The sequence below is a fragment of the Malus sylvestris genome, chromosome 7 (genome assembly GCF_916048215.2).
Source record: "Malus sylvestris chromosome 7, drMalSylv7.2, whole genome shotgun sequence".
Classification (NCBI taxonomy): Eukaryota; Viridiplantae; Streptophyta; class Magnoliopsida; order Rosales; family Rosaceae; genus Malus; species Malus sylvestris.
In genome coordinates this window covers 6,592,121-6,615,089 of record NC_062266.1, presented here as the reverse complement: position 1 = coordinate 6,615,089, position 22,969 = coordinate 6,592,121, and the positions used below count along the sequence as shown (strand labels likewise).

At 37.9% G+C, this 22,969-nt stretch overlaps 1 protein-coding gene across 8 annotated transcripts in view; it reads left to right on the top strand.

Annotated features, from left to right (window-relative positions):
- LOC126630358 (receptor like protein 22-like) overlaps positions 1-22,969 on the top strand; it is a 126,042-nt gene that overhangs the window by 19,048 nt on the left and 84,025 nt on the right. The window lies entirely within an intron of this gene.

The following is a 22,969-nucleotide window of genomic DNA, read 5'->3' as shown; positions in this document are numbered from 1 at the left end:
AGTGGTTCTATTATTTGCCTTGAACTAGCCATCAAATTCGAGTCTACTAGAAATTGAGTTATTTATTTGAATAAAAGGAAGAAAGGGTTGCTGATTTATTTTGTATTTATTTTTTGTTGACATGGATACTGTATGGGGTTATTTTGATGGGAAACTTGGATGGGATAGTGATGGTAGCAGCTCTTGCGGGTCTACGGTGGAGTCCACTTCGCTTGGACTCCTTGAATCGTTCAACTAATAAACACTTTGAAGCGAAAGCTCATGGAAAGTTAGGGAAGTCCTACTTTGAAGAAAATTCTTTGGTTTCCTTTTTTTTTTTTTTAAATAATAAAAAACCATTATCAGTATTTTAAAATTTTAATTATGCACTTTTCAGAAGAGGATTATTTCTTTTTATTGTTACTCTAATTTAGCAATAGCTTCTAACTGAATCTTTAGATTTCTTGCAGGCGGAATTGTAATAGCTTCTAACTGAATGACAGGCATTTAATCATCACTTCTCTTGGCATTGAGCGAAAGAAACATTCGGGACAAATATTGGGATGATATATGGACTGTCTGATTTTAGCACCAATAATCTGAAACATATTCGTCTGTTTCTACAACACTCGGGTGACTAATGTTATAGCACTGTTCAGGTGACTAATGTTATAAAAGATATAACTAGATGAAACAACAAATTTGCTCATGGGGTCCAATAATGCCATAGACACAACAAGATATAACTAAATGAAACGAAAAATTTGCTTATGGCCAGGTTCAATATAGGAGAAGAACTTATATAGAACGAGTTCACTGCTATTTGTAGAGCCACGTAAAAAGTACCATGACTTAAAGCCTAGGTAGCTTTTAGTAAAAAAAAAAAAAAAATTGAATGTAATTTTCATTAATTTTCAAATGTAACGCACAATATATACTTGGCCACTAAGCCTAATTAATTAGTTTAATTATATATAAGATTATATATTACAATTAATTAACCATATCTATTTCTTACACCCTTCGCGTTATTGCGTACATTTATATATGTATGGATACCTGATTCGATGTTCACTTGGTGTACATATTTTACACACAAAGCACTTTTGAAAGTTTACTGTTATTAATGTGAGTTAGTTTGTTCTTTTTTACTATTAAACTAATTTGTGGACGCTAATTTCTACGAGAGCATCTCACTATTGTGGAAAAGAAATAAATCATAAAATTAAAGAGGAGGGCTTGATCATAACTCTTTAATTTACATGAACAACCTTTACATTTCTGCTAAATATTAATTGGTGTTGGACCTCTTATTACACGTAACATGTGATATTCTTTTTGTTTGCTAAAAAGAAAGTGATTCATTATATATGCATGGTGTGTTTGAGTAAGTACAGAGCTAATAGGTGAATCTACATAGAAGAGCATTTATATACCTGCTGCTTGATGCGGAATTTTGGTTTTTTTTTTTTTTTTTAGCAATAACACTTACAATCTTGAATTCTATTACAACGAAAGCAGATCAAGTCTTAGACTGAAATTTATCATGATTTTGTGGTTTTATTGGTGTGAATTATCCTGCACAAACACCATGATGTCTTTGCTAATGAGGAGTCTACAGGGTCCTTTGGTCCGAAAGAGTTTCAGCAGCTAGGCAGTTACAATAGTCGTTGAGTACTTCCACGTGCCTCCTTATGCTGGGATTTTGTTAGACTCGTATCCCAGGTGTGTATTTTATCTTCATATTTCATAGTTTTATTTAGTTTTGATCTATAATCAGCTAAAAACATATTCGGTTAGACGAATTCCTCATTGTGACATACATGACATAGGAGTTTATGCTCTGTTTGTGATTAAGGATGGTTGTTATGTTTTCTCATATGTACATTAATACTGTGAAATGTTGAGTAAAAATCAATTTAGTGGAACTATATACTGGTAGAGATGTGCATATTAATCCTGCCTAATGTAAAATTTAGAAATCTGGCATAGTGAAAATCCAATAGAGAAAATGAGAAACCCAACTTAATTTTATGAATTTGTTTTGGTGCCTACAAATGAAATCTGGCATAGTGAAAGTTTCCGTACTGAAATTATGACAAATTTTTCCTCATCTTTAGATTTCCATTCAATTTAATTCATATGCAATTTAGTGTGATTCAATTATGCTTTTAATTTCCTTCTTATGATTTTCAATTCAATGTTGCCGTACAAAACGAAGGAGACATCATTAACAAAGTTACAAATTTGGATGTCTTTAGTGAAACAAAACTGAATTGTTCTAACTTTGTCTAGTTGTAAACATAAAACAATCTGTGGGATAAAGCCATAGCTTTTGAAAAACAATCCTTAAGGATGGCATACCAACATTCCCAATTTTTTTTCATGTAATATATGAACGTAAATAGCACTTTCTTAACACATGGATGTAATAAATGTATTTAAATACCACTCTGTGGCACATATATTTTTCGAGACTTCTACATATTCAATATTGTTTTCAAACCCTGCAGCAATGCGCGGGTACCCTTGCTAGTTTTGTACAAAACATTATTTTACGCAAGTTTGTTGTATCAACTACATGCTCAAATTAAGAATAAGTTGAGAACGTGGCTTTTAAGAAAAGGAAAATGATAAACACATACTATTTTTTTCCTCTTATGCACTTATTTTTAATCATGTTTATTGTTTTTATTGATTTATTCAACTCGTTGATTAGAAATAAACAAGGATGTGTGATAGGCTAATTAAAAAAGGTGTGTGAAATCCAGTTTCCTTAAGAAACCATGAGAAATGTAAAAGGAGAAAACGAGACACTACTTCACAGTTTCAGTACGCACTCTTTGTTAAAAACGGAAAGAAAAAAAAAGGTTTGTTTGTACCATACTTGACCAATCCCGAAATTACCAAGCACCGGTCAACGTTATACTGTCAAGGACCCAGAAGAGTTTCCCTCCAACCAGGAGGCCAATCACAGCACAACACGTGTCAACACCAAGAAGCCAATCACAGGGCGACATGTGTCAACATCAAAGGCCAATCACAGCACGACATGTGTTAAGGCCAGAACAAAGCTAGAAACTCTCTTCTATAAAAGGAGATCATTCTCCCACAATAATCCCTAATGTCATTTGTACTAAATCATTCACTAGTACTCACTAAAGGAGAGCTTGAACCTATGTACTTGTGTAAACCCTTCACAATTAATGAGAACTCCTCTACTCCGTGGACGTAGCCAATTTGGGTGAACCACGTACATCATGTGTTTGCTTCCTTGTCTTTATCCATTTACATACTTATCCACACTAGTTACCGGAGCAATCTAGCGAAGGTCACAAACTTAACACTTTCTGTTGTACCAAAGTCCCCACTGATTTTGTGCATCAACATTTGGCGTCGTTTGTGGGAACGACACTTATTCCCACTCTTTTCAACTTTGTCAAGCTGGTTTCCACCATTCGTATACTCTTTTTTGACCATGCATCCCTCTTCAACATGGGGAGCGAAGGAAGCCACGACACACATAATGACACCCCTCTTGCACCAAGTGCGAAGCAACGAAAGAAGAAAGGAATGAAGCTCGCTCTTCAAGCTAAAGTCGAGGAGCTGGAGGCTCAGAACAACAAGATAGCAATAAAGAATGAGATCCTCCAAGAACAATATGAGAAGCTCTTCGAGACGTTCCACGAAACTAGGTGTACTCAAACACGCGAGCTTATTGCCCCTGTGGACATCAACCATCATCTGGATGCCCCCCAACACGGAGGGTCACCTTCCTTTGACATGGGTATCCCTGATGAGGAGCGAGCTAATCATCAAAACATTGATCAACATGAGACTTCTCTCAACCCAGCTGCTTCGACCCGAAGCAGGAGAAGTGGAAGAAGACACCTCCTTGCAGAAGGGTTGGAAGGATCGAAAACCGTTTATCGTGATTGCTGAGACTTCTTAAAGCAACGTCGAGAGAATCCCCTCCACATAAGCTCGAAGATTAATGACCCAAAGGTTTCTGAAAGACTCGGTCCCCTCCCACGACCCAAGCCAGCTGCCCATCTAAGGAAGGAACGACAGGTCCCAGATGAACATGAAGGTACAGGGGCCTCGGAGGTATTCCGACAGACTCGCCCTAGAAGTCAGTACGGCAAGTCCAAGGAAAAATCACACGCTCTTGCTCAAACTTTCCTACTTCTGAGAGACGATGGAGACCTACAGAAGAAAATTCCAGTGGTACATGACTCCACTTAAGACCCCCTTATCCTACAGCTCATTGAGGAAGTAAACAAGTTGAAGGCCGAACGTCAGGCCGAGATACCTGACTGGAACCAACCGAGGCCTGGCCCTCTCACAAGGAAGATCCTCGACACCCCCTTCAAACGAAGACAAAACAAAAGCTTGGTTTACAACTCTATACTGGAATGGAGGACCCGATTGAACACCTTAACCTCTTTAAGTCCACCATGGCATATCGGATGCACACCGACGAAGAGCGCTGTCTTCTTTTCCCTTCCACCCTCTCTGACGAAGCTCTAAACTGGTATTATCGTCTTCCACTCGAGACAGTAGACTCATTTGAGGAACTAAGGAAACTGTTTTTCTCTCAACACATCTTCCAGACCGATCGCTTACATTCTGCAGATGACTTGTACATTATTCACCAGAAGCCGGATGAGTCACTACGAGAGTATGCCGGTCGCTTCAGCCATGAGTATTCTGGCTGCGCTGAGGCAGATACAAGACCGGCTTCAAAGCTTTCATGGTAGGCCTACGTGATTGTTTCTTTAAGTACAAGATCAATGCCAACACTTGGAAGACTTACTCTGAGGTGATGGCACAGGCTTACAACCACACCTCCACCGAAGCAAGGACATACCAAGGGAACCCCCATATGGTTAACCCCTATCAACAAGTGGGAAGTGGAAGTCAAGTTCTACCAAGTGAGGAGATCTTGGCCATTCGGACACCCATTGCATGATCTCCTGCCTCATTTAGCTACTCGCTAAGTCACCAAACGTATTTGTCTCTGGGTAAGATAAAGGATTTTTACTCTCAGCAAGCCCATTACAACAAGATGGATAAAAGTTCGTATCAAGACAACCAGGGGTGAACGTGTCGTTGACTATTATGACTATGAGGCCAAGCCTCACTCTTTCAAAGTGGAGGACTAGGTACTGAAGGAAATGCTATTATAAGAAGGCATACACATTACAAATGTTTTGACTCTCAACCGCTTGAGATCTTTTGTCACACAAGCCATTCGGCAAATATTTAAAGAAGAGGGAATTCAGACTAGGGCTGGGTTCGGTTCTTATTGGTTCGGTTTTTTGCCAAAACCGAAATCGAACCGAAATTTCGGTTCAGTTCGGTTCGGTCCAAAAATTTTTGATTTTTTCTCGGTTCGGTTTTTTCGGTTTTTTTTTTTTTTTTTCCTCCAAAAAAATGCAAACCAACCATAACATAAGATAGAAAATATGACATGTTTCCATCTCTCTAGGACGGTTTTTCAATATTCATGAGGGAAGTTACTAATCAATCTAAAAACATAAAGTCTCATAAAACTAAAAGTCTTCAAAAAATGAAAAATTTTGAAATATGAAATTTTAACATTTCCAAGTTCCAACAATCATAACATAAGAATTCCAACTAGAATAGAATCAAAGAGAATGAAAATAAACATTTAAAGTCCAACTAGAAATAGAATCATCAATCAAGTTTAAGTCTTAAAAAAGTCCAAATTTAAACACCAAAGTTTAAGTCTTAAAAAATTTCAAATTTAAACATCAAAGTTTAAGTCTTCAAAAAGTCCAAATTTAAACATCACACAAGTCAAATAAACCTTCAAGGTTTCATCACTTCATGTCTTGCACAAATAAAATCTTCCAAGTCTTCAAGCTCAAGCTCAACGCATAGGCGGCCTAGGAGGCAACATAGCACCTTTCTTTGAGCTTCCACTTGCCATTTCTACATACAAATAAAAAAAAAGAACATGATGTAAAGCAAGCGTGCAACATAGCATCTAATTAAAATAGTCTAACAGAACCAAATGCAATAAGTAAAATTATCTTTCTCAACTTCTTCACAAAACTCAATCTCCTCAATGGTTGGCTCATGATGTAATGCTACATGAATTGACCTAAGCCAATTTTGTGTACATATCAAAGCCTCCACCATTTTTGGACTCAAAGAACTACGATATGGATCAATTATTCGTCCACTTGTGCTAAAGGAGGATTTCGAAGCAATGGTTGATACGGGAATAGCTAAAATCTCTTTTGCAACTCGTGCCAAAATAGGATACTTAGAAAGCCCATTCACCCTCCACCAATTCAAGATATCAAAGTTTGCCTCTTCTTCCCCTTCATTAGGATCCGAAAGATACCTATCCAAATCATTATGCACAATACGAGCTCTCTTGGCTTTTCTCATTTCACTTTTCTCTTTCAACTTTCTTTCAATCTCTGTCATGCTTGATAAAGGATCTCCACTTGTAGTTGCCGATTGAGAACTACCACCACTACATGTGCTTTGTTGTGTATCAAAAGATAACTCTTCATGAATCTTGTAAAGATCAAACAACAAATCTTTCACCGCATTGGTTGCAATTTCAACTTTTTCCTCGTCCTCGCCATATAGTATCTCATAATAATCAACCACCTTCTCCAATTTATGGCGAGGATCAAGCACAAGTGCAACAAAAACATATTGATTCATATCCTCAATTGAACCCCAATATTTGTCATATTTTTCTTGCATCAACATGGAAATCATAGACAAGAATTCATTTTGTTTTCAAGGATGAGACTTTTGATCTTAAACAAATCACCAAAAGTAGTATGAATTGTTGGAGTATTAGAACAACACACTTTTAAAGTGACTTCATAGAAAGGTCTCAAAAAGGATGCAAATATTCCCGCCTCACTCCAATCATAAGTCGAAGGTGGCCCCTCCCTTATATTATCATAATTTTCTTTAGTAAAGTAAGGAAGGTAATGACCATCATCTACTTTCAACCTATCAAAAGCCATCTTGAACTTCAAAGCCGATTCCAACATTAAAAATGTGGAATTCCACCTAGTAGGGACATCTAAAATCACAAGCCCTTTGCTTTCTATTCTCACTTTCTTAGCACACCTTTTAAAGCTCTCCAACCTTTGAGGGGAAGATCTTACATACCTAACCGCATTACGAATGCTTTGTATGGCGGTATTCAACATTTTTATCCCATCATTCACCACCAAATTAAGAATATGAGCAACACACCTCATATGCAAATATTTTCCATCATGCAAAAGTGCATTAGGAATCCCCCACCCACTTATTCGGTGCACCAAATCCCTTAAGCCGGAATCATTTGCCGAAGCATTGTCAACCGTAATAGTTAACACCTTCTCTATGCCCCACTCCACCAAACACTCCTCCAAAAGTTGAGCAATGGATTCTCCCTTATGATTGGGAATGACACAAAAGTTCAAAATCCTTTTATGCAACATCCAATCATCATCAATAAAATGAGCGGTGAGAACCATGTAATTTGTTTGTTGAATAGAAGTCCATGTATCCGTTGTTAGACACACCCTAAATGTCTTCAACTGACTTTTCAATTTCTCATTTTCTGAGTAAAACAAGCCAAGTACATCTTTAGCTATTGTCTTACGACTAGGTACTCTCCATAAAGGACATGCATGCGTGCAAAAATGACGAAAACCCTCTCCCTCGACGAAAGAAAAAGGTAACTCTTCTATAATTATCATCTCAACGCAAGCCTTAGTAACTTTCACTTGAGAAAAACCTATAGCTTCCAACTTATCTTTTGTGCCGGCAAAGGTTAAGATCTTTTGCCTATTTGCAGCAAATATTTCCTTATTAGGACCGTAGCTCCTACATCTAGCTAAGTGATTTCTTATACTAGTTGTACCATTTTTATCCGTGTCGGCCATATACGATTTGTTGCAATACTTGCACACCCCTTTAACTCTACCTCCCTCAATTGTCCTATCAAAGTGCTCCCAAATTGTAGACCTTTCATGACTTTTTAGTGAATCCAAGAGAGTATCTTCGTTACTTACTTGATCACTTGAGCAACCTTCTTTTGGAGTTGCATCGGAGGATTTTTTGGATCCACCATGAGTAAGAGGAGTGTGTTGAGTTGCCACCATGGGGAGTTGAGGTGGAGTTGATTCACCAACAATGTCCTTCAAAAATAATAGAAAGAATCATTACAATTAAGTATTAAATAAACTAGAGACATAAGAACCATAGAGAAAGTATAGAGATGACAACTTACTTGCGATGGAGTAGACGTAGATGAGTTTATTTTTTCATGGGAGCTATTTGATGATCTCATTGAGTTTGAGCTTGAGCTCGAGGCCTTTGATGCACTTGACTTCATCTAATTAATAAGCAAAGGTAAGATACGGATTGCTTTGGAAAAGTTACGGTCCTTACGGATACATCATTGACTAAGAAGCAAAGGTAAGATACAAAACACAAACTATATGCACAAATGTAGTTATCTGCCATCTAGATACATCATTGATTAAGAAGAAAAACAAAACAAAACATATCCTGTATTAATTTGTTGGGAGAAATATCATAGGCTAAGGCTTACTGTGCTATTGAGTAGAATCTGTGCTACACACACAAAGAGGAGACAAAACAAGTGTATCATTTGACCTATGCACAATGTAGTTATCATTTGACCTATGCACGAGAACAGTTAATCCAGCAAATGAGCATAATTATCCGTTTTACAACCTATCAATATGATACAAAACAGTTTTGCATTAAAGTGGGAAAACTAGAAAAGTAAGGAAAACAACTTATCTAAATTTTTGAGGTAGGTCACGATAAAATAGTATATCATTTTAAGAAACAATTTATACCTCGCACCTCAACACGCCATATTACTTTTAGAAGGCTTGGTACTCTCAACCTCTCTTGACTCCTAGAAAATCAATAGAACCTAAAATGGATGAAACACTACCATACATAACTGAGAGAAGCTCATCCGAAACTAGAGATAGAAACGCCTTATTTCATTTTGTTTAGCTCGATGTTTTTCTTGTTCTTTCCCCCTATGCACAAATGTAGTTATCAGCCATCTAGATTGCTTTGGAAAAGGTAAAATAAGTATTAGCTCATTCAGCACTTGGGGACGTATCAAAGAACGTCATAAGGAGATTCTGTAATGGCTGTTGAAAAGGAAAATATGATCCTTACTATGTGGTTAGTTGTCAATCATAGTAGAAGGTAACAAAGCAGTTCGACTTAAAGGAGAGCGAGGGGGAACTAAATACTCTCAACCAGTAGAGCTATAGATCCTATCATCTGGAGTTATATGCGCTCAAGGCTGCAGCTCGCATAGAACCAGTCTCCCATGAGCAACAGACCTGTAGCGTCTGTAGACATGACTCCCTGACAAAACATGAACACAACATGCAAGCACTTGAACACAAAATAATCGACTTACAATTGACTCCATCAAAATTTGAAACCCCGATGTTTATCATTTTACCAAATTAAGACAAATGAGTACAACAAAAATGGAGGTAAAGTAGAGCTGCAAGCAAAACAAGCCGAGGGAATGGACATCTTGAAAAGACAAACACAACACAACACAACAAAAATTAAAGAAATCAATCACAAACCATTTAGGATATAGACAAATGATCGCAATCAACAATCCCTACAAACCATTTAAGTACAACCGCAGACTGGAGCCAATATGATAGCGGGTCATATATGTTGATGGAACCAACGAAATTGAAAAAAAAAAATCTGCAAAACGCATCATGGGGTGAGAGACTAACCTTGCAAAGGAGGGAATTTGTGGGTCGAGACTTGAGCCTTGAAACGGCGAGAGGAAGTCGTGGGTCACAGGGGTGACAGATTGAGAGTGAGACGGTGACGGCGAGTGAGAGGGATAAAAGAAAGGTCGCTGAGACGGCGACGGCGAGTGAGAGACAGGTCGCTGAGATGGTGAGAGAGTACGTACGACACCGTTCAAGAAAAAGGGAATGGGAATGGGTTCGGTTCTATTTAATGTTTAGGGTTTCAGACAGAGTTCAGAGACTGAAGAAGGATTGAAGGAAAGGAAGGCAGGCGCAACGCGCTACAAATTGGACTGAACGAATGACACCATTCAAGAGAAAAAAAGACGTCGTTTTTCCTTACTTTGGTTCGGTTCGGTCCGGTTTCCGAACCCCAGAAACCGAACTGAACTGAACCAGTTTCGGTTCAGTTCGGTTTTACACTTTCGGTTCGGTTTTTTTCGATCTCGGTTCAGTTTTTTTCGGTTTTCGATTTTTCGAACCGACCCCTAATTCAGACAACTTCTTCTGAGTCTTTTGCATTCCTAGCACTGAAACACTTGGTCTACGCTGACCTACCCCTATACTCCAACTCAGAGCTTCAACATGCATACTTTGACACAAAGTATGTGATACTAAGTGTTACAATCAACATGGTTCACATATCGAAAACATGTGCTTCGAAAGGGTTCAACATACTTTGTGTCATTCGACAATTGCTACAATGTGCCTTGACACCTTGCCCTTATTCTTACCAACCAGGTAATGAAATGTGAAGAAGGAACTCATCTTCATGCCACCAACCAGGTGATGAAACGTATAACATGTACTCTCATTCATGCCACCAACCAGGTGATGAAATGTACAACCCGTACTTTAATATAATTTGGCAACTTGTCACTCATGCCACCAACCAGGTGAAGAAGGAACCCATCTTCATGCCACCAACCAGGTGATGAAATGTATAACCCGCACTCTCCTTCATGCCACCAACCAGGTGATGAAATGTACAACCCGTACTCTAATATCATTTGGCAACTTGTCACTCATGCCACCAACCAGGTGAAGAAGGAACTCATCTTCATGCCACCAACTAGATGATGAAATGTACAACCCGTACTCTAGTATCATTTGGCAACTTGCCACTCATGCCACCAACCAGGTAAAGAAGGAACTCATCTTCATGCCAGCAACCAGGTGATGAAATGTACAACCCGTACTCTCCTTCATGCCACCAACCAGGTGATGAAATGTACAACCCGTACTCTCTTTCATGCCACCAACCAGGTGATGAAATGTACAACCCGTACTCTAATATCATTTGGCAACTTTCCACTCATGCCACCAACCAGGTGAATAAGGAGAGTATCTTCGTGCCACCAACTAGGTGATGAAATGTGATGAAAGGTGATGAAGGAACTCACATTCATACCACCAACCAGGTGATGAAAGCAACTCACCATTCATTCCACCAACCAGAAGACGAGTGGTACAACTTGTACATGTGAACTCCTAGCATTCATAAATAATCAAAAACCCTTAAGCTTTACAACTCAACTAGGGGAGCACTTATGCCTAACAAGAGTTATAGTCACCAACAAAGTCTTATTGCAAGCCAACAACGGCTTCAGTGCATGGTATACGAAGATCAAGCTCTTCAGCCCTCTTGCATCTGCTTCAGACATTTCTCCTCTGTAACAATGCAAACGCTACAACTTGTAGAAAGTTTCCCACACTCTTGATCAAGACTGTTCGAAGCAAATTCAATTTATATGATTCATCCAAACCTTCGACTACTACAAGGTGTGGCTTGCATCACAATCTCTTGCTCAACAGTGTGGAAGCAAAATTTATATATGTTATCTCTCACACATTTTCAAATTTCTAGTTTTCCCAAAAAAAAAAAAAAAAAACAAGAAGAAGAAATTGGGAAATTTAACAACTTCAACAAATGGAGGGCAACTACAATTCTTAAAAGCTTCACACACTCATGATCAAGATAGTGTGAAGCAAAATCAATTCATGGTACCCAACAAAGCTTCAACCTCAAAGCTTCACCTACAAAGCTTCAACACAAAAGCTTCAACAAATGGAAGGCAACTACAATTCTGAAAAGCTTTACACATTCTTGATCAAGATAGTGTGAAGCAAAATCAATTCATGGTACCCAACAAAGCTTCAACCTCAAAGCTTCATCTATAAAAGCTTCAACACAAAAGCTTCAACAAATGGAGGGTAACTACAATTCTCAAAAGCTTCACACACTCTTGATCAAGATAGTGTGAAGCAAAATCAATTTATGGTACCCAACAAAGCTTCAACCTCGAAGCTTCACCTATAAAGCGTCAACACAAAAGCTTCAACAAATGGAGGGCAACTTTAATTCTCAAAAGCTTCACACACTATTGATCAAGATAGTGTGAAGCAAAATCAATTCATGGTACCCAACAAAAGCTTCAACTCCAAGGCTTCACCTACAAAGCTTCAACACAAAAGCTTCAACTCCAAAGCTTCAACTCCAAAGCTTCACCTACAAAAGCTTCAACACCAAAGCTTCACCTACAAAAGCTTTACCTACAAAGCTTCAACACCAAAGCTTCACCTACAAAGCTTCAACACCAAAGATTCACCTATAAAGCTTCAACACCAAAGCTTCACCTACAAAGCTTCAACACAAAAGCTTCACCAACAAAGCTTCAACACCAAAGCTTCACCTACAAAGCTTCACCTACAAAGCTTCAACACAAAAGCTTCACCTACAAAGCTTCAACACCAAAGCTTCACCTACAAAGCTTCAACACTAAAGCTTCACTTACAAAGCTTCAAAATATATATATATATATATATATATATTTTTTTTTTTTTTTCTTTCGAAAAATTGAAAAAAAAAATCAAAAATTTGAAAATTCGAAAAAAAAAATTTCGAAAAAAAAAAAAAAATAAAGAGAGCCTAGGCCTCCCCTTCTTTGGGCCTAACAACTTTCATAACAAATGTACATGAAAGAGGAGTTTTGAGCTACCACTTAGAAAGGAAAATGGTGAAGTTTTGTTACTTTGGAAACTTGGCTACTCGCAAGACACCTCATTCGTCAACTCCCTCGACCAGAGACTTGGGGGACTCCTACCATATGCTATTACACCTCGGTACTTGGAAGTTTCACGACTACTCAGTGACTTGGATTTTTCAAGTCTTCAACTTAGAAGTTTTCCTCACTCAGGAAATTAAGGGAGCATTACCTCAACCTACATGCTTCACTCACAAAGCTTCAACATACAAGCTTCAACAAAAGAATAAATTCAAAGAACTTAATGAAGGAGACCTTGGTGTATTTAACACTATATGTTGAAATGAATGCCTTTGGAACAAACCCAGAAGACGAAGGCAATAAATGCATTTGGAACAAACCCACAAACCTCTGATGATCAAGTAAAATCTGACCGTACTTCTTGCACACAATTGGTGCCCCTATAAAAGAAAAGGCAACATGGTCGATGGTTCAAAAATCGAAGAGGCACCACTCTCCGGACTTCGAGAAACAGATTTTCCTGAGTAAAATCTGTCGACAATCTCCACACGCAACATCAGCTCCTCAGGTACCACAGATAACTTTGCCAAAGATCTCTGACAAAGTTTAGACACATAAATTTTGAAGGTCCAGCTACCCTACTATTACCCATAAGGGTAAAGAAACAGCACCACTACTTGATAACTGGAAAGTCCCTATATGTGTCAATCTCCGTGTTCCGTGGCAAGGCAGACTGGTAAAAATGCCCAATTTTTACTCACATTCGAGAAAACACTCCCAACAGGATTGCTTGCTCAAAAATCGAAGAGGCACCACTCTCCGAATCTCGAGAGCCAGACTCCCAACAGGATTGCTTGCTCAACAATCGAAGAGGCACCGCTCTCCAAATCTCAAAATTCAAACTCCCAACAGGCTTGCTTTCTCAAAAATCGAAGAGGCACCGCTCTCCAAATCTCGAAAGTCAGACTCCCAACATGATTGCTTTCTCTAAAATTGAAGAGGCACCGTTCTCTTAATCTAGAGAGCCAGATCCCCGACAAGATTGCTTGTTCAAAAATCGAAGAGGTATCACTCTCCGAACTTCGAGAGCCAGATTTCCTTGGATAAAGCTTGTCTGCAATCTTCACACACAACACCAGCTTTCCAGATACCACAGACCACTTTTTCAAAGTGCTCTAACAAAGTTAAAACACGCGAATCTTGCAGCTCCCACTACATTGCTATGATCGAGAAGGTTAAAGGAACAACGTTACTACTCGCTGTTAGGACAATTCCTATATATGTCGACCTTCATCCTCCACAGCCAGGCAGACCTGCAAATAAATAAAAAATGCTCAACTTTTCTTCACATCCGAGAGGGCACTCTCAGCAGAGTCTCTAGAAATACTCAGCTTCTTTTCCCCCCAATAATACCTCTGCAAATAAGCCACACCAGAGCAAGAGTATCTCATATCATCAGGGTTAAAAGCAAGAGCATCCCATATCATGCTTTTTCCCTGTCTTTTCCTTTGCCCTTATTCTTACCTGCAAGACAAGGAGAAAGAGAGCAATCAGTTAACACTTAGAATCAAGCTTCTAGTCAGGAACTGACTGCCTGGAACTCTTTGCTTGATTACTTACCTGACATTGTTCTCGAGTACTCATCTTCAACATCTTATGCTTCCAGAAAATATACCACATCTGCCTGAGGAACAGATAGGGCAAGTGAGAAGGATACAAGGAATCATGTGGAGACAAGCGCAACAAAACACATGCCGATTCATCTATTACTTTGTCAACAGCAAAAGTATCCCATATCATCAAGGTTGAACGCACTCTTGATTTGATGGACTTGTTTTAACCCTCAAATTCTTGAGTCAGCATTATACTCTGGAGGAAACTAGAAAACCCTCTAGCCCAGTTCAAGAATAAGCATGTGGAAAGTTACTTCTTCAAAAGCAAAAGTATCTCATATCATATATTCTCCATGTCCTTTTCTTTGTCCTTGTTGATGTCTACAGAACAAGGAGAATGAGAACAATCAGCCGAAACACGAGATCAAACTTTCGATCTAAGACTGACTGCTTGGAACTCTGATTGCTTACTTTGTCTGTCACCTCTTTCGGTAGATCTTTTCGCTCAGAGACTTGGGGGACTCCTACTATAGGGTTTGTATCGAGCTTGACCAAGCTCGAAACTACAAGTAAGCTTTAAGTGAAATTGATACATTACCTTGTGCATCTCCATCGGTTAAAGATACCACCCCTGGATGGAGGAAAAGTACTTCCAGAGAAGATGCCACATCTACTTATGAGACAGATAAGGCAAGTGAAAACGATACCACACTTCAGTACTTAGAAACTTTGTGATTACTCAGCGGCTTGGATCTTGCAAGTCCCCAACCGAGGAGCGTCCTTCACTCGGGAACTTAGGGGAGCACTGTTTGTACCATACTTGACCAATCCCGAAACTACCAAGCACCGGTCAACGTTATACTGTCAAGGACCCTGAAGAGTTTCCCTCCAACCAGGAGACCAATCACAGTGCAACACGTGTCAACACCAAGAAGCCAATCACAGGGCAACACGTGTCAACATCAAAGGCCAATCACAGCATGACACGTGTCAAAGCCAGAACAAAGCGAGAAACTTTCTTCTATAAAAGAAGATCATTCTCCCACAATAATCCCTAATGTCATTTGTACTAAATCATTCACTAGTACTCACTAAAGGAGAGCTTGAACCTATGTACTTGTGTAAACCCTTCATAATTAATGAGAACTCCTATACTCCGTGGACGTAGCCAATCTGGGTGAACCACGTACATCATGTGTTTGCTTCCTTGTCTCTATCCATTTACATACTTATCCACACTAGTGACCGGAGCAATCTAGCGAAGGTCACAAACTTAACACTTTCTGTTGTACCAAAGTCCCCACTGATTTTGTGCATCAACAAGGTTTTTTAGCCAAAATGGTCTTTGAGATTTGCATAATACATTACTTTGGTTCTTGAGATTTAAAATTAATAGAAGTAGTTCCTGAGATTGTCCATCATCCATCATTGTCCTTCGTTAAAAAGCTCTGTTAAGTTGAGGGTATTTTATCAAACTCTCCTTTTGTTTTTTCACCTTTTTCTATTATTTCCCTAAAAAAAAAACTCTTATGTTGCTGATTTTGGCAATGAAATCAAATCTTCAACCACTATTAAAAACGATTTGGTGCCAAATTCAAGTAAATCATCGCAAATAGTCCCTGACTTTTCCCTTACGTTAATTTTTTAAAAAAGCTGCATAATTTGCACACGTGAATATAAATGAAATGGATAGTTCAAAGTATGGTATATCCACATGCAAGGCTAAATCCATATAATTAATTGATAACTCATATATTTTATACATTTATACCATCCATTCCTAATCTCTTTGTGATATATTTGAGCTAAACTAGTTACGTTTTACCTTCTTTTGTGTTAATGTGCAGTTAATTGTATTTTAGACTTCATTTGGGGGTAAATGAGGCAAAATGAAGCTGAACGTGGAGAAAAGAATAAGGATTCTGATGTAGAGAAAGATTCAAAGTGTACAATTGAATATGGTGATGAATATGGCCTTTTAAGTGACAAATAACAGACAAAAACGTTTGAAATAAATGCTCCATTACTGGGATGTTTTAGCATTCTATAACAACCTCTTTTACCTAATAAAACCTAGCTTTTTGCCACTTTTTACACAAGCCCCCTTGGGGACGCCTAGAGCTCTCCCCCTTCTCTTTCTTTGGTCTTTTTCCAGAAACAAAAACCCTATTTTCCCTTCAACATTCGGCCACCAAAGAAACCACGCAACCACATTGTTCTTGAAGGATTTCCACATCATAATTGCTTAAGGGGGTTTCTTATATGAACTTTAATTTCACCATGTTGTTCTTCATATTTTATATATATTGTGATCATGTTGTGTAATTAAGTTCATATCTAGGAATTTTGATGTAGCCTTGCAAAACTATTCTATATTATTAAGTTAAAGTGTTCAAATTACCAATCTATTTTCTTGTTTTATTCACTGATTTTATAGTTTAATTTGTTTGTTAATCTTAATGTTTGATCACCATTGGGGCTGCTTATGAATTATTTGATCAAGTTCATAGTACACATCATGCTTAATCTTGGTGGATATGTGAATGAATGGAGAAACTGCTATGCAAACATCATGCCATGTAATTTCTTTGGTTCTTTGAAGTTTTCTTGTTCTTAATGGATTCTTAATTGGTAATCTAAGTTGAACATCACAACTAGGTTGCACATTAGGTGTACTTGATCACAACCACACATTAAATGGATGATCATAAATAAGGAAAACAAACCCTAGTTGCAGAGTGGAGAGTTGTATTCTTTTTAACTTAATAAACATGGAATTGGCTTGTAATGTGAAATCGATATCCCTAGTTCCATTCCCATTGTTTTTTAATCAACCTATCATTTATCTTTATCTTTTCTTGCATTTTTAAGTTATTTTAGTTTTCAATTCAAAAATCAAATTCACCTTGTAATTTGCATTGTTTAGTTAGGGTTCACATAAAGCTAGTAACTTGTAGAGGTCTAATCAGTTCTTTGGTTCGACACCCTTACTTTTGTCATTATATTATCCTTATATTTGCACTTAAAAGGAACATAACATTACTGAAAAGAGATACCATGTTCCATTACATGAGATTTTCAACATGATCATCATTACATCATACAAAATATCCCAAAGCAAAATATACAAATGTTCAACATTAAAAAACAATATCCCACATGTTTAACAACAAGATCAAACTCAAAAATGCTCAACTGCAAAGTCAATATCCAACTGCTCTAATTCACCAAAAAGAGAAAAGAAATGGTTGTAGCTTGTTTTCTTCCATTTGTGCAGTGACATCCAAACTATAAATTCCCTCCATATTCAAGGCTTCTAGGGCTTGCCTCCCTTTGCGGGTGATTTGTACCTTTTGTTGGTAGATTGTGATTGTGGTGACACTATTTAGGAAGTGACACCAATGTAGCCTTGTACCTATTGAAAACCAAATGATAACAGCTTACGCTTAGTTACCCTATAAAATCACTCCTTTTATCACAATTTACACAAATTATTGTGGAAAAAAAAGGCTAAAGAATAAACAATACAAAAACTAAAGGATTACTTAATATACCATTTGAACTTGTGGAGTGGGTTGTGAGCTAGATACTACCATTCTCATGCTTCTCCCTCTTCCCATGCCTCTGCCCCTTCCCACCTACATTATCAACCAATTTAATGAACTTCACTTTCATTATAAAAAACTACAAACCTACATTATCAACCAATTTAATGAACTTCACTTTCATTATAAAAAACTACAATTTCAAAACAAAAATACAATATAAAACATATTATACCTCTAGTATAAATGTGTTAACAACCGAATGATTTGGCTCTTGAGTGGCTTGAGTTGATATTTTTAAAATGACCTCAATGCCCATGGTCAATTTCCATGTTCAACAATGTGCTGTGAGGAAGATCTCCTCAAGTCACATATGAAATCAATGGAATCGTGACCTCATTTGTCAAAATAGTGTCACATTCACAAAGTAAAAATGAAAACGACTTCGCAATATGTTAATAGGGGTGTAGGAAGGATGTGGAGTGGTGTTTTTGTTTCCTCCAAGCTCGTTGAACAATTGTTAGGAAAGGCTGTAAGATTGTTTGATGAAGCGGCACTCGATCCATCACGATAACGTGCATCATCCGTCACAATATGATTGTGGAAGATAATTGACTATTTATTTCATAGAGGTTTACGTAAATTTATGGGAAAACTCCAATGATTATTGTCTTATTTGTTAAAAAAAAATTGTTATAAATAAATAATTAATTGGTTGAATATTCGAGAGTCAAAAACTCGTTAATGTTGATGAATGCATTATGATTTATTTAATATTTATTAGATCTGTAATTTTAATGAACATTTTTTCGTTTTTAACAATTCATGAAAGCTTATGAATATATTAGCCACAAGAAAAGACCTCATGTAGTCAATATGGGCCCCCATCACCCATCAATGATGGTGTTCTTCGACTAATCATTATTCTAGATGATAAAGATGTTATTGAATGTGGACCAATATTGGGTTATTTACATCAAAAAATGAAAAAATTGCGGAAAATCAAATAATTGTACAATATTTGCCTTATGTAACATGGTTACTTGTGTGTTTGTAATTGTGTGACTTGGATCATGAGTGTCAATATAGGCCCCCATCACCCATCAATGATAGTGTCATGACTTGGTATTGAATGTGAACCAATCTTTTTTTGTAGCCTTCATGTCCACATTAATAACATGCATACGATCTGTGCGAAATTCATTTCTCTAATTACTTTCTACGATGAGTTGTCAGTACTGGTGCCTCTTCCCCAGGCTCCTTGTCCTATTTTTTCTTTTACGGCTGTCATGATAAATGATAATAACATTTACAGCTGTCCACCCATCTACAGGGATCAGTTGGTGGACAAGGATTGTCTGCCCTCCTAGTTGTGGTGCCCTTCCATGCCCTCCTATTTTGTGCAGTCACGATTAAGCCACGTCAATATTTTATATTAATTTTTTAATGAGATAATAAGACAAAAAACAATAAAAATATAAAATATTGACGTGGCTTAACCGTGACCACACAAAATAGGAGAGCATGGAAGGGCACCACAACTAGGAGGGCAGACAATCCTTGTCCTCAGTTGGTACGTTCTCGCCGCCAACTATGGAGATCTTTCACACCCTAAGTTCCAGGTTAGCCAGCTGTGGAGGACCTTCACTCCTATTTCCCAGCCATCTATGGAGGTGCTCCGCGCCCATGCTCCAAGTCCAAGTGTCAGCAAGATATGGAGGCCCTTCACTCCATAATTTCAGGTTTTAACCAGCTTTGGTGCCTCCAGGCTGGCAGAATTACGTGTCAACCATTTGTAATGTCTTAATGGCGAAGCCACGTTAAAAGCTACCACTGTCTAAAGCCGAGGTAGCTTTTGGTGAAAAAAAAAAAAATTCCATATAAGTTTCATTCATTTCCGAACGTAGTCTACTTAGCATTAAGCCTAGTTATCTTAGTTTAATTATATAAGATTATATCTTACAATTCATAAGCCAATTCTATATATTTGTTTCTAGTTTGGCCTCATTTAAATTTTAGTACAATTTTTTTTTTTGGTAAACAAATGGAGCTAAACACCTAACAAAGAGAAATTAAAGCAAAACATCACAAGGTCTAGAGATTTCAGCAGCATTTGACACCAAGAGATGTCGACAAGAGGCAGAAGTTTGAGCAAAATAAACTGGACCAAGAGAATATACGACAAACTCAAGTTAGCCAATTCTTGAGCCACAAAATGTATCTCACCATAAACATGACCAAGTTCACAATTCCAATCTTTGTTTAACAGCTAACGGCAAGCCTGCACCAATTCACCAAGAGGATGGTTCTCACTCACACCTTGAAGAATTATATGGACAATGAGAACAAAATCAAATTTCAATTTTACACGTATTTGTTTAATAATGAAAAATTTTGGCTCACCATGTGAAACTTTTCTTAGGCAACCTGATAATGTGAAAAAATATTGTATGTTTCTTCTTTATAAAAATTTAAATCTTTAAGCTAGCTCACTCGGTAAAGGCTCTACCCTTGTTCACCGTCACATGACCTTTCTTGTCCAATAATGAATTGCTAGGTGTAAAGTATTCTTCACATGACAATGTATTATTAAATATGAACGTTATGTGACAGTGATTTGGTTATATAAATTGCTCTCCTAGTATAGAAGTCATATTAGTCAAGTGCAAACCGTGCTAGGCAAGTGGATGTGGCTCTATTACTTGCCTTGTACCAGTCAGCAAATTCGAGTCTATTAGAAATTGAGTTATCTATTTGAAAAAAAAGAAGAAGAAGAAGAAGTAGTTGACTGATATATTTTTTGTTGACATGCAAACTTTATGGGGAAAAGGATTCTTGTCAGATCCTTTTTTGAGGGATTTTAGGGATTCCATGATTTCATCCGTTTATTGTACATCGTGCGGTCAGTTTTCATTAGGTACTATTTATATTTAATTTTAAATTTTAAAATGATTTATAACCATACGATATACGATAAACGGATAAGATCACGTGGATCCTTAAGATCCCTAGGAAAAGGATCCAGCGAGGATCCTTTTCCCTTTATAGTCCACTTGGACAACTTGAATCGTTCAACTAATAAGGCGAAACCTCATGGAAAGTTAGGGAAGACCTACGATAGTCTTTGAAGAAAATTCTATGGTTTCCTTACTTTTCAATTTTATTTTTAATGATAGAAAATTATTATCAGCATTTTAAAATTTTAATTGTGCACATTTTATAACGGTATTATTTCTTTTTATAAGAATCTCTTATTATTACTCTAATTCAGCAATAGCTTCTAATTGACTGTTTAGATTTCTTGCAGGCGGAGTTGTAATAGCTTATAACCAAATGGCAGACATGTAATCATCACTTCTCTTGGCATTGAGCAAAAGAAATAGTCGGGACAAATATTGTGATGATATTGTTCGTCTGGAGGAATTTCCGATGGGGACGTTTCCTGGCCGTCGAGCACACAGCTCCCCGAGAGGTTGGCGCCGATTGATGTTGTCTGTCGGGCTTCTGCTTATTGGCCGGTTGTAAGAGAAGGACAGAGTTAATTCTGAAAGGTGCCTTTGTGGGGCCTTAGGTGTAGGCTTTAAGGCTCGCAATCAAAATTAACTTTAGGTGTTCAGGCGTGCCACTGCCATCTTTAGCATGACAGATGTAAAATAGATGTTGGGTTTAATTATATATGCTCGAGAGACCAAGTTAGCTATGAAAGGTACCTTTGTAGGGCCTTAGGTGTAGGCCTTGAGGCTCGCAATCAAAACTAACCAAGTACTCGAACATATAGTGGTTGTTTCATTGTTGCAGAAGTATTATAACTGTTATACTTTAATCACCCGAGCCCGAAGAGCAGAACGAACCCAGATAGGTGCCTTTGTAGGGCCTTAGGTATAGGCCTTGAGGCTTCCCATCAGAATTAATTCTATGCTCAAGCGTTTTATGGCAATCATAATATAACAGAAGTAAAACTAAGAAATAGGTTGATTACTTGCGCCCCAAGTAACTTCGGACTTATTGTTATCAAGGATTGTCGTGGATGGGTTAAGTCCACATAAAGTTCTTTTTTTATGCCTTGAGACCAAGGACGTTTGATTGATCAATCTTGTATGCCCGAGAGGTTAGAACTTAGACCTGGTCAAGTTATGAGTGTGAATTCCAACTTATCTTTTGCATGGTTGGGCACCATTAAACCGACCAGATCCAAGAACCAAGAAGTCTTTTAATCATAAAATTACTAGAAATAACTTGGATATAAATGGAAGTATACATCATATTACTAGATTTATGAATGAAAAGACAGAACAAAGAGGGTCGGGCAAGGCTGATCTTCTTGCAACTTCCTCTCTTTGTGATTTACAAATGGTTTGAGAGCTAGAAAAGGAGATTGGGAGATGAGTTTATAGGAGGGAATCGATACTACAACAAGATTCAAATAAGGTAGCAGAGCTTTTACAAAGACAGAAGTTGTCTATTCTACGGGAAGCTTAGGGCTTGAAAGGAGAAAGATCTTGACGAAGCAGAGCTTCGAGGGTTTTTTGGCTTGGCTAAGATAGACAAGTTTGTAAGATTGTTTGTTTGTTTGATTGAGTGTCTCTATCTCTAATTTCTCTTTCCTCTTTTATAGACGATTTGGCTTAGCTGCCTGCAACATTGATCTTGCCCGAATGCAGCTAAAAGGTAGTGACTCATCAGCTTTTTACTTGTACTGCCATTGTAAAGTACTTTTGGGCTGATTAGCTGGCTGGTCTACATCACTTGACTTCTAGGTAGGTGAGCAAGTGGCTCAAGTGATCTGCACTTAGTCGGGAAAATGGCTTCTTTCGCCTTCTGGGTTTCGGCTAATCCTTGGGCTTCCTTCCTTCGAGACCTTCTTTTAGGCTAACTTCATTTTGAGCCCAAAGTTCAAGTTTTAACCCAAACAGTGCCCTCTTCAATTAATATTCAGGCTGGAATTCCAGGCGCCAATATTGATTGAACAGCCGCCCTTCATACCCACGTCTTTACTTGGG